Raw genomic sequence first — 11,955 nt, forward strand, 5'->3', positions numbered from 1 at the left:
TCCCTCGCCATCGTGCGGGTCACTGTGCCAGGGCCGGCGTAGGCCCCAGGCCTGGGGGTGGACGGTGACCCTGGGCCCTCTGGGGCAGTCCCGCAGTCACAGCATTGAGAGGACGAGTCCCCAAACCCCTCCTTGGCTCCTGTGTCCTGGCTGCTGTTTACCTCTGGCCAAGTTCAGACACAAGCCTCTGGAACCGTCTCATCTAATGCCAGCCAGGCCCCCGGCTCCGGCTTGGCACATGCCCCGCCCTGGTGAGCTGCCCGCATCTCTCCGCCGGCCAAGCTCCCCCCGAAGCCCCCTTCTGCAGCCCGAGCTGGCGGCTCACACTGACCACAGGCCATGAGAACCGCGGCCCCGGCCCGTCTCCGCGGTGACAGGGGGATTCCTGAGCCACACGGGCTGTCGCTTTGGGATACAGACCCTTTGATGGCCGCACCCGGGCCGCTCTGTCATCCCCGGCAATTCTGGGACAGAGGTGCTATCACAGACCCCGATCCTGCAACTGTCTGACCAGACGTCCGAGTCCTGACGGGTGGCTCACGCTCCTGCTGCTGGGGGTAGCGGGCAGCAGGGGACCCCACGTGACCCCCCGGTCCTGCTCTCCCCACCGCACGGTCCCGCAGGCTTGGAGCCCGGCTGCCACGGCACACCAGCCTCTGCTGGGACTTCCTGGACCCCAGCGAGGCCTGCCTCTCCTCCCGACCCCCACTTCTCAGAGCGTGGCGTCTGCAGCTCTCCAGGCCTCGCTCGCTCCTCCCGTCTCTGTCATTGCTGCACGCATCTCCCTGGCCGTCCATGGCCACTCCCACTGCAGGGCCATGGCATCCTCCGTGGTGCACTTGCGGGGTGAGCGCCAGGCAGTGTGCTCGGCCTGCCCCCCTAGCCCCTGCAGCTGAGGTATGTGCGCTTGACGGGAATCGAACCCAGGACCCTTCCGATAGCAGGCCGGCACTCTATCCGCTGAGCCAAACTGGCGAGGGCCATCCCTCCCTTCTGACCTGAGCTGCCTTGGACACTCTCACCTGTCTGGCCAGCAGATCCACCCTCCGCCCCGGCAGACTCGGCCTCTGCCAATGTGAGCCCACGCCCCAAACCCCGCTTGGGAGGCAGGGCCCCGTGCCCGTGCCGACCCCGACTGTGTGGCAGTGGGAGCGGAGTGCGCTGCTCCGGGTGACTTGTTGGCTGGAAGGCAGCGGTTGGCTTGGGGCTCACTCCTCCTCCCCCCGTGCCCCCCCAAGGCCAGGCCTGCTCCCATAAAGGCTGCCGTCGCCCTATGACTGGCGTGCATCGGGCGGGGAGGAAACCTGCCCTGTGCCCGTCCGTCCTCGGGAAGCAGCCCCAGCGCAGCGGAGAGGGCGGGAGACGCGTAGGGGGACCAGGCCCAGAAAGGGGGGGGAGCGGGGTTGGCAGGGGCGGCTCCACCTCACAGCAGCGGTGACCACGTCCCGCTCCAAGGCAGGAGCTGGGCTGGGGGAGGCTGAGCAGACCTCCCAGGCCAGGGTGGCAGGTCCAAGCCTCACTGCTCCAGCTCCAGGGGAGTGGCAGCCCCGAGAGGACTGGGCGGGCAGCTGTCTCACCTCACAGCCCAGTGCGTCCTGGGGTATGTGTGTGGGGTGTGTGTGGCGGGGGGGGGGGGGGGAGGCTGTGCTGCTTCATCGAGGTTCTTCCTATAAAGGAACCATCGCGCCCGTTCCCTGACCTTGACCGTTAATGGGGCCACAGGCTTATCCAGATCCCTCTCTGCCCTGTGTCCGTGTCCAAGGCGCCTTGTGACATCACCGCGGTAACATCCGGCCTCCGCAGGACAGAGAGCCTCAAGCCGCCTCGAGGACTCAGACCTGGGAGCCCAAAGGTGCCCTTCGTGCCTTTGCTGGGACTTTTCTTACAGTGACAGCGTGGCCAGCAACATACAAGCACCTGCACACAGATGCAGGTGGTGGGGGCCAGGGCGGGCCGGCCGGCCGTCACGGCACCTGGAACCAGAGAGAGTGGCTGCTGCGGTCCTGTGGGGCCCTGGAGCCAGCCTGGCCCCCCCCCCGCCCTCCCCCCCCCCCCGCCCTCAGGAGCCCTGGTGGCTCCCGCCCAGGCCCCCAAAGGCCCCCAATGGCTCCTGCCCCCAGGACAGGCAGCAGCTCTCAGCTCCAGTGCCCTTGGCCGCCCCTGCCACAGGCTCCGGTCTCAGCAACCTGTTCAACATGTCACATCAAAACATCCTAAAAATAAAGGCTGATGTCAGGGGGCTGGCCGCGGAGAGGGAGGGGGTGGAGGGAGGACAGAAACAAAGAGCAACCCCAGGGGTGCTTTTCACTCCTGAGTTTCTCTTCTAGGGGGACCCCGAGAAAACCATCGTAAACCAACGGTGCCCTCCAGCTTGAGAAATTCCCTGACAACCTTACTTTCCACTTAAAACTGTACAACAGGAAACTTTCAAAATGTCTTTCTTCTGATTTGAACTCAGCACACGGGTGTCCCTTCTCCGGGGGCCACACACTGCCCTCCTCCCCCCGGACTCCTCCCCTGCCCACCCCCCCCGCCCCGCCCTCCCACGCCCCAGCTGTCAGGCCCTGTGGGTTTGGACCGGCACCAGCACTGCTCCTGACTCCGGGGCCGGCCAGCCCTGCTGTTATCTCCAAAGTGTCCTCCCAGAGGCTGCCCAGCAGCCCAAGCAGCAGCCGAAGTCTGACCAGGGCAGAGGCCGAGTGGCAGGAGCAGGGCCGGGCCCAGGCGGCCTGCGTGGACCTGGCCCCGGGCCGGCACCAAGGGGGAAGCTTCCGGGGGGGAATGGACCGGACCGCCTGGGAACCTGAGCGCCCGCCTCGGACTGCTCTTGTTTTACAAATGTTAACACGCTACAAGCTCATAACACAGCCAAGTGGTTCCGAGCTCAAAAGCTTTGTGGGAGATTTTCTCTGAGGACTCGCTAATATGGTCCTTGGATGGAATACTTCCAACTCCGAATCCCTCGCCGGAGCTATAAACAGGCCGATAAGTGCTCGGTCCCCGCCTCCAGCCCTCCTGGTCCAGGGCTCCGCTCGCAAAGGCCGTGGAAGGAGACGGGACGGAGTGGAGGGGACATAGGCCGCGCTGGGACATGTGCGTCTTGGCATTAGAACACACAGGAGCCCGCCGGCTGGCTCAGCTGTTGAGCGTCAACCTATGAACCAGGAGGCCATGGTTCGATTCCCGGTCAGGGCCCAGGCCCAGGTTGTGGGCTCCATCCCCAGTGCAGGGCGTGCAGGAGGCAGCCGACCTGTGATTCTTTCTCATCGTTGATGTGTCTCTCTCTCTCCCTCTGCCTTCCTCTCTGAAATCAATAGAAATATATTTTTTTAAAAAGAACTCACAGGAGCCGGGCAGGATGGCACTGCACCCGGCAGAGGTGTAATGGAGAGCTTTGAGGCACCATGGGGTTGCCTCCTGGCTCTGCCTCGAACTTGCAAAAACTCCATAAATTCACCCAGCGATGAACAGAAGCGCTGCCCATGCTGCCTGCTCCCCAACCCCAAGGCCTCGAATATTCAGGCATCACTTGCCCAGTGACTCACAGTGCACCTCCCGCTCCACCCTCCGCCGATAGCCCTGCTTCCTGTGACCTTCCTGACCTCCACTCAGCGGAGGGAGATTCTGGGGGTGTTTTGGGGAGGCAGCTGTTTGTGGTTCTAGCCAGATTCCGAGTGACATTGGCAGAGGGGCTGGGCAGGGGACTGGGGCTGGTGAAGGCGGCAGGGAGAATGTGGGTGTGGGGTCCCCTGCTGATGGGGGGGTGGTGTAGGGAAGCGGAGAGAGGATGAATGAAGAAGAAAGGACTGACTTCTCCTCTGCCCTGAGGGCGAAGTTCAGGTTGACCCCATCCTAGGCGGACATCTGCAAGATGGAATTTCAGATGGTAAATGAGGAACCCGCTTCCCCACACAGAGCACGCGGGGAGGGCGGGGTCCTGCAGGGAGGGAGAGCGCGATCCCTGTGAAATCACGGTCGGACAAGAGCCTCCTTGGGGACCTGTCTTCCCGACGGGGCTGCACTGTTCCTCCTGAGCCCGTTCCCCCTTCATCCTGAAATGTTTTCCACGGAAAAGGGGAGGGTCCCTGGTCAGACAAGTTTGGGAAACGCTGCATCCTAAACAAAATTCTTCCTTTTTCTTGGATTCTACAAAATGCATTAGCCTATTAAAACCTCCAAAGGGTTCTGCAATAAAAGCAAACCAATGCCCAGTTAACGTTCTTAACCCAACATTTCCAAAATCTGTTTAAAAAGAACATTATTTATTTATTTATTTATTTATTTATTGCTGTGTGTGGTAGGCAGAACCATGCCCCGCCCCCAAGCAAAGACGTCCACCTCCTTGTCCCTGAACCCGGGAATATCTCCCCCCGGGGCGGGGCGGGGGGTTCTGCTGGCCCGGTGAAGAACCTGGAGATGAGAGGATCCGGGGTAACCCAGGGGCAGCATCTCATCCCCAGGGTCTGGATGACAGAGGCCGGAAGGTCCCAGTCACAGGAGAAGGGACCACAGAGCAGAAGCTGAAGCAAAGCTTTTGAAGACGAAGGAGGGACCCACACGCCAAGGAATGTGGGCGCCTCCGGCTGCTCTTTTTTAAACCAGCCCGGCCAGTGTGGCTCAGCGGTGAGCGGCGACCTATGAACCAGGAGGTCATAGCCGATTCCTGGTCACACCACGTACCCAGGTTGCGGGCTCCATCCCCAGTGCGGGGCGTGCAGGAGGCAGCCGATCCATGATTCTCCCTCATCACTGATGTTTCCATCTCTCTCTCCCTCTCCCTTCCTCTCTGAAATCAATAATAAAATACATATACGAGCTGTGAAAGTCTATGCCCCAGCAAGACCTCCCCCCCCCACCAGTGGGGCTGGAGGACGGAGCACCGGCAGGTTCCGTGCGGAGGGAGGGGTGACGGGTCGGCCGCTCAGAACCTCTGGCGCCTCGTGCTGCTTCCCCAGTGCCTCTCCCTGGAAGGGCACGGAGACACTCCCGGCTCCTCCAGAATGTTCTGGGAAGGACCCTCCCGGGCTCTTTCGGGAACAGGTGCTGCATCCGAGTTAGGCCGAGAGTGAACGTGCCTGAGGGGCTGAGCCGGGCCCTGAGGGTTGGATGGAAAGGAAGGTCCGTGGGGCTGCAGAAAGGGTGCCCAAGCATAAACCCACTCCGCCCCCCGTTGTGCAAAGGAAATGTTTACGAAAGTGAAATTGCTGAGATAGAAGAATAGCTCCCATTCTCCACTTTCCATGTGCGGGGTCTTTTGTGCAAGAATTCAGCCAATTTTGTGCAGGAATGGCCGCCTGCAGCCTCGGCAGTTCCGCACAGGGGCCCATTGTGCGCTGCCTCCGGCCCTTGTCCATTGTTCCCTGTAGGTTCTCCCCCGGCTCCAGGCAGCCGAGTCCCACGTCCTCAAGGCCTGGCTCCTCCGAGCCGTCCCTGACCCGAAGCAATCTTTCCCTCCCTGGAACGGGCGCGCCTGTCTGTGGCCCTGCGCCACGTCGAGTATCAGAATGACACCCGTCCCTGGGCGCCCTGAGGTACCAGGTCATGGAGGGTCCCCTCTCCATCAGGCTGTTCAGTTCGCAGGCCCCAGGAACCCCTGCGCCCAGCTTCCGCGGAGAAGGAGCTGCCACAGCCGAAGGCGCGGGGCTCAGACTTCCTTCCCCTGGAAATGCCTGTGGTGCAAGAATTCTTACAAATGACATCGTCAGCGCCCTGGGGCTCATCATAGCCATTAACGCCACTGCAGGGCATGGCCTTGGGGAAGGAGGGATCGTTTTTTTCTAACGAAAATAAACGAATTTCAGGCCACCCCTTCCCTGTGACTCCCTCGGAGCAAAAGTGAGGCGCACACACATCCCAAAACCCTGTTAGCAAAACCCAGGTGAGAAAAATCAAGGGAACATTTGGTAAACGGGACCCCAGGCCCTTTCTACGCCTCCTCCACCAGGAATTCCAGCCTGGACATCTCCCTCTTTTCCCAGAAGAGCTCCAAGGTGTGGGATTTGGGAGGAGGTGGGGGGGGGGGGGCAGAGAAAAGAGTAGGATGCAGCCTTGTGGGGCAGCAGGAGGCAGGCACCATCTGAGCACCTGAAGCCAGACGTGAGCCGCCCCCCTCCCCCCCCCCCCCCCCCAGCCCGGGAGCAAGGCGCCCGTGGGTTCATCCCCACAGCTGTGGAGGCCGGCGCCTGTGGGAATGTGCATAGCTCATCTGCTGCAATTTGCATAGAAATGTCTGGAATGTGAGGGTGTGAAATATTAACAACTCTTTATGTAATTATTAAGGGATTTTTTTTCAGAGTAAAAAAATGGTTATGGAGCCTAAATGAACCTGGGAAGAACATTTCATTCATTTCTAAGGTTCCTTTAGGCCAGCAGGAAGCAGACTTTACAATAACGGAGGTCTCCTCGGTGAAGGGTGATGAGGCGGAGTTCCTGATTATGGCCACGGAGGCCTTAAGTAGCTACCATAGGTAATTATTCGAGGAGGGGCCTTCTTCCCCACGCAGGAGGCTGACATGGTCGGAAGAGAAAACGTGAGGTGTCGCACGTGGTCTTTGGGGGCACAGGAGCTGAGGATGGCCTCAGCCTTCGGCGTCGCAGGATGGGGGGCCCTTTTGAGGAAGTGTCTCCGGGCCAGGATTTTGCCCCCGAGAAGCGCTGGTGCTGCTCCACTGGTGCTGTTCTGCGCGGGGCCAAGGGGGACGCAGACACTCACACCCGTGTTTCCGCCCCGTGGTTCACAGACGAGGGTCTGATGGGCAGAAACCATGGGCCAGACGCAGGAGCTTGTGTTGCAGCAACCCGCCAGGGTGCAGACGGTGCCTGGGGGCAGCACGCCCCGTGCGGAGGGTGAGGAAAGGGGCGCAGCTTGCTAGATTCATTTCCTTTTTTCTCATTCTTGGGACGCCGACTTTCATTTCCCCAAAGTGCACGCAGAACTGGCATGGAGCGCCCAGCCTGGCAGCCCCCGCAGGAGCCAGGGACAGACCCTGAGATTCGGAGCCAAGTGCTCAGGAGCACGAGGTACTGTGAGCTCCTCCAGACCTGGTGGCACCGAGAGTGGGGGCCTCTCACTCCTGGAAACGTGGCGGGTGGAGGGCTGAGTAACAAAGCCGGCCTCAGGCTCGCGTGTGCATGTCGCATGCACCACCTCGAATCTGTGTGTGGTCACGTGTGCATGTGGTGTGCACCAGCTCGTATCCATGTGTGGTTGCGTGTGCATGTGGTGTGCACCAGCTCACATCCATGTGTGGTGTGTGTGCATGCAGCAGGCACCACCTCGCATCTGTGTGTGGTCATGTGTGCATGTGGCGAGCACCAGCTCACATCTGTGTGTGGTGCGTGTGCATGCGGCGAGCACCAGCTCACATCTGTGTGTGGACATGTGTGCATGTGGCGAGCACCAGCTCACATCTGTGTGTGGTCATGTGTGCATGTGGCAAGCACCAGCTCACATCTGTGTGTGGTCATGTGTGCATGCAGCGTGCACCAGCTTGTATCCGTGTGTGGTCATGTGTGCATGTGGCGAGCACCAGCTCACATCTGTGTGTGGTGCGTGTGCATGCAGCAGGCACCACCTCGCATCTGTGTGTGGTCATGTGTGCATGTGGCGAGCACCAGCTCACATCTGTGTGTGGTCACGTGTGCATGCGGCGAGCACCAGCTCACATCTGTGTGTGGTCACGTGTGCATGTGGCGAGCACCAGCTCACATCTGTGTGTGGTCACGTGTGCATGTGGCGAGCACCAGCTCACATCTGTGTGTGGTCACGTGTGCATGCGGCGAGCACCAGCTCACATCTGTGTGTGGTCACATGTGCATGCGGCGAGCACCAGCTCACATCTGTGTGTGGACATGTGTGCATGCGGCGAGCACCAGCTCGTATCCGTGTGTGGTGCGTGCGCGCTGTACACTGTGCGCAAGAACCTTCACCATCAGGGCGCTGGGAGGCTCCAGTGCGGCGCAGCCCCTTGTATGTATTTATTATATTTGTTATTTTAACCTCCTGCCTGGCACCAGCGTCGGGAGGAAGTGAGTCTCCACTTGCTGATGACCCGTCTCCACCGTTTCTCAACCATGGACGTCGCCAGGAGGAGGCTTACTCAGCCGGCCCGCGGGCGGAGGGCAGCGGAAGAGGCCAGAGGCACGGACTGCAGCCAGCGTCCTCCCTCCGCTCCGCCTCGCACACAGGCCCACCCCGCAGCCCCCCCCCGCCCCCCCATGAGGAGCAATTGGCAAAGTCATCGCCAAGATGGCGCGTTCAGGTGACCGTCGCGCCCGAGTAATGAAGAGCCAGGTGGACAGGATCCCGCTGACGGGAGCGCCGTTCGTCATGTGCAGAGACCGGAGCCGGGACAGGGACAGGCCTCCTGTGACTGCGCCATGGGAGTGACTCACCCCCAGAACCAGCAAGACATCTGTTATCGATGACATTAGCCAAACTGCAGATAAATTGGTGCTTTATCCTGACCCAGTGGCAGTGATGAATGACTGTTATTAAATCGATAGATCAATCCAAAGCCAATAAGTCAAGATATCCAGAAGCGAATCAGAGCAATGCGCTGCCCCCGGAGCCCAGAGGTCAGCTGGCCTGGAAGCGGGAGCTAGGGATGCAGCGAGCCAGCCTAGCACCGGCAGACGGCTAACCCCCAGGCCTGCCTCCCTCTGCCCATGTCTTCCCTTCCACGGAGACAGAAGCGGCCCGTCTGCAGTTCCACACGTGGTATCCACGAGGCACCGGAGGGTACAGACGCCGCAGGACCCACGAGACCGCTCTCCAGTGTTCAAGCCCTTTGGCCACAGCGCACACACCTGCTCCTACCCTCTCCTCCAGGCCTCGGGCAGGCTGTGCCCGCTCTGTGGTGGCAGTGTCACCATTCTACCCGTGAGAAACTCGAGGCTCCCGGGGGGAGGTGGCCGTGCTACCGACAGGAGGGAGAGGGTAAAGCCTGTGTGGGTGCGGGGCCACATTCCCGACCACGGCCAGGCCTCAGCCGGGCAGTTCCCCTGTGTGGCCGCCGTGACAGGAAGTGTGCGCGTCTGCAGACGGCAGCCCAGCCCTCTCCACCGCCTCACTCTGCACCACCGCCACCCTCTGCCCCTGGCTGGGAGCGAGGCCTCTGGGGCTGGGGCTGATTCTCTACATGCAGCACACGCACATGCACAGCACACACACACACACACACACACACACAGGACATGCACACACACGCACACACAGCATGTGCGCACACAACACACGTGCACACACAGCACATGTATATACACAGTCCACGCACACATAGCACATGCACACACACCGCTCATGCACGCACAGCACATGCACGCACAGCACATGCACACACAGCACATGCACACACAAACATACCACTCATACCTATAAACACACATCACAAGTGCACACAACACACATACATAGCACACACACCTTCACACAAACTTACCACTCACACATACACACACACTCACAAATGCACACTCACAAACCTACTCTCTCTCGTGCACACACGCACACACACACACACGCAGGGCAGCACGGCCGTCCCTGGCGGCACCGTGCAGGCCGGAGGTGGCTGGGCTCCCTTCCCGCTCGCCCCGAACTCCTGCCCAGGAGGCGCAGCCCAGGCGGGCGGTGGGGAAAGGCCGTGGCTGGTCCGCGTGGACACTGGAGAGGGACAGACAGGCGGGAGGACAGGAGGGCGATGCTGCAGTAGGAGAGCAGATGGGGTCTGGCAGGAAGGAGACTGGTTGGCGCTTCCTTCCGTGCGGAGAGGGTTCTGAGTGGGGTTGGGTTGACCGAGTGCACGCTGTGCTGGGGAATTACAGCTCTGCGGTGGCGGCGGGGACTCGCAGTCATGTGGACCCTGTGTCTCCGCTTCAGGGAGCCGCTCGGGGGTCCAGGCGTCTCTGTGGCAGTGACTCAGGCTGACGGGGGTCTCAGGCGGGTGGACTTGGCCCTGATGAGGCTGGGCGACCGAGGCCACGCAGGGACAAGCCCCCTGGCGGGGTGGGCGGAGGGCTCCCACCAGGGAGGGCAGGGTAAAGAGCCAAACGGTGTGTTTCCTCGGGCGCGCATATGTCCAACCAACACTTCCCCCGTCTGCACACACAGGGACAGAAAGAACCTGTGCAAATGACACTTTCCCTAACGCCATGTATTTAAACAAAATAAGAACTTCTTAAAGGACCCAGAGCCTGAACCCGAAATGCTTAGCTTCAAGTCCAGCCCAGCGAGCAGGAGTCACTGAGCAGAAGAATGCAGATACGTTCTGTAGCTGCTCACACATGTGCGGCGTCGCTGCGCCCGCCGGGGGGCTGGCGTCCTGCAGGGACTGACTCAGACACTCAGAGGCGGTGTGAGTGTGGGAGGAATGTGGGTGGGTGTCCAGCAGGGAGACGCCCAGCCCAGGAACACGCTGCAGGGAACCGCTGGGCCTGCACATGCATGGACCTGCGGGGACACCGAGCAGCCGGGTGGCCCTCCGGGTGGAAGGGACCCTTGGGTGGGGCCGGGGGCAGAGGGAGGAAGGAGCTGTGAAGATCATAATTAAGAGTTGTATGTTTCTTTTCAACGGAGATGAGAGACACTGAGGCTTCCGAGGACAATGGTCCGTTGGCCTGGCAGGTCTGCGGGTGCAGGATGGGGAGGGCGAGGGGCGCATCTAGAAGTTTGGACCACCCACCTTGTGGATGGAGATGAAAGGAGATGGAATGTGATCACTGAGAAAGAGGAACAATTGTAACGAGGGAAATAAGGCGGATCTTGACTTTAGTGATGTTTGGCTTGAAATACTAGTGGAATTTCTTGCCCAGCCAGCATGGCTCAGTGCTTGAGCATCAACCTATGAACCAGGAGGTCATGGTTTGATTCCCAGTCAGGGCACATGTCCAGGTTGCAGGCTTGGTCCCCAGTAGGGGGGCGTGCAGGAGGCAGCCGATCAATGATTGCCTCTCATCATTGATGTTTCTGTCTCTCTCTCCTGCTCCCTTCCTCTCTGAAATCAATAAAAAATGTATTTTTTAAAAGAAAAAGAAATGCTGATTATTGGGCTGAGACTAACGGGCAGAGGCCACTGGTAGAAAATCACAGATGTCTCGTTCTTGTCTCCTGAACATTACTTTCGATGTTACGGATCTTCCTTTGTCTTATTTTTTAATAACTTGGGACAGGAATCATCTTATACAGAAAAGTTGCAAAGATGGTACCATTGGGTTGTCAGGATTCCTCCTTAGCCCCCTCCTCTGTCCGTTTCCCAGGGTGGCCTGAGGGCTTGACCGTTTGGAGGACTGCTGGTCAGTTACTTGTAAACTGCCCCTTAGTTTTGTTTTTCCTGATACTTTTCTCGTGATCACAGTTAATGGCTGAGGGGGTAGCAGGAAGACCGCAGACATGTCAAGACCACACACTATCTACATGACATATCAGTGATGACATTCACTTGATCACCTGACCAAGGTCATGTTTAACTGGTTTATCCAGTGTAAAGTTCCTCCCTGTCCATACACACATGCCAACACACACACACACACACACACACACACACACACACTATTCTTCAGAAGCAAGTCCAGCCACAGTCAAGGGCAGATGGGGTGGGGGTGGGGAGGTTCTACATAAATTATTTGGGATTCTTCTGGAAGAAATATTAGTCTCTTTTCTTCCATTTGCGTATTCATGTATGTCAGCAAGGACGCGTGGAGCTTTATGTGACACTCAGAGCTATAATACAGTTACTGACTTCTTTGCCCCAACATCACACCTCTGGCCGCTGCGAGCATCTTCGGGTGGCTCTGTGTCCCTCTGACCTGCCCCATCCTTGGGTTATTTGGGCACCTCCTTGCTTTTTGCTACTACAAGGTGCTCCAGGCTCGTCTTATATTTTCCCTGACCCAGTCCTAGAACGAGCCATTCCTCCAAGGAGCCCCAGTCCCTTTTATAGGAGAATTGCATTTAGAACT

This window comes from Myotis nattereri (assembly GCF_964212035.1).
Source record: "Myotis nattereri genome assembly, chromosome: 6".
Classification (NCBI taxonomy): Eukaryota; Metazoa; Chordata; class Mammalia; order Chiroptera; family Vespertilionidae; genus Myotis; species Myotis nattereri.